Below are 849 nucleotides of genomic sequence, written 5' to 3' on the forward strand. Positions count from 1 at the left end.
TACCCTATCCTGCCAATCAAGGAACTCACAGAGAAGAAACTTTTTGAACATGAGGAATGTTTTGCTGTGTATCCCAATAGGTAGATATGGAGGACAAGTGCTTACTCAGGACAATTGTTTGCTTATGGTCTTTTATTACAGAGGTGCCAATTGAAAATCAGAAAAGTATTAGCCATGAGCTGAGTGACCACAAGGTGATCCAGCTAAGGCTGGGGCCCAGGAGTGGGCATTTTGCACCCTGACACAAACTTGGTTCTTGCTCTCAGTTTTGCAGTCAAGATTAGCTAGTGATAGGTTTCAGCTGTTCCAGGCTGTTCTATTACTTTACTTCTTTGACTAACGCATTATTCAACTTGTATCAATAGTATGTCCTTAGGCAAATCACGTACTGTGTTAGGTTTCATGTTCCTCATTACTCAAGCAAGGGAGTTGGATTAGGTAGGTGATCTCTACAGTTCCTGTCAAGTGTTATATTTCATTATATATCAATATAGTTATAACATTAGGTAGTTATATCAACAATAAAAATGTGTTAATTTTTTGACAAGCACATTGTTTTAACGAGTTGGAGTCAGTAAAGCTCATCAAAAACTAAATAGTGAATCTGAACTTTCTCTGGGCATGTCTGTTGGTTTTCTAACAGATTCTGACTGGAAGGCAGAGCGGCCTGAGTCTGGCTGGCCCTTGTCCTTGCCACGGGCAGCTCTTTCTCTGCTGTGAAACTTGGTCTCTTCTTTGATCTTACTTATTTAGTTTCTGCATTACTTATCTTAAAGTGTTACTAAGACGAGAAAGCGAGAGCAGAGAAATGAAAGTACTTAGCTTTGATTACGGGCTGAGTTTTTTTTC

The 849-nt window shown here is 39.5% G+C and overlaps 1 protein-coding gene across 5 annotated transcripts in view; it reads left to right on the forward strand.

Moving 5' to 3' along the window:
* Window positions 1-849, forward strand: part of TLR3 (toll like receptor 3) — a 27,026-nt gene that overhangs the window by 6,351 nt on the left and 19,826 nt on the right. Inside the window, exon 1 of one of the 5 annotated variants that reach the window (XM_019667231.1) lies at window positions 358-438. The exons of 3 other annotated variants lie outside the window; for them this stretch is intronic. The gene's annotated coding sequence lies outside the window, so the exon portion shown is untranslated. Of the gene's footprint in view, window positions 1-357; window positions 439-638; window positions 727-849 lie in introns of those variants that run through there. One more of the 5 variants, XM_019667230.1, reaches the window with a different exon arrangement.

The sequence above is a fragment of the Hipposideros armiger genome, unplaced genomic scaffold (genome assembly GCF_001890085.2).
Source record: "Hipposideros armiger isolate ML-2016 unplaced genomic scaffold, ASM189008v1 scaffold_488, whole genome shotgun sequence".
In the NCBI taxonomy this organism is placed as follows: domain Eukaryota; kingdom Metazoa; phylum Chordata; class Mammalia; order Chiroptera; family Hipposideridae; genus Hipposideros; species Hipposideros armiger.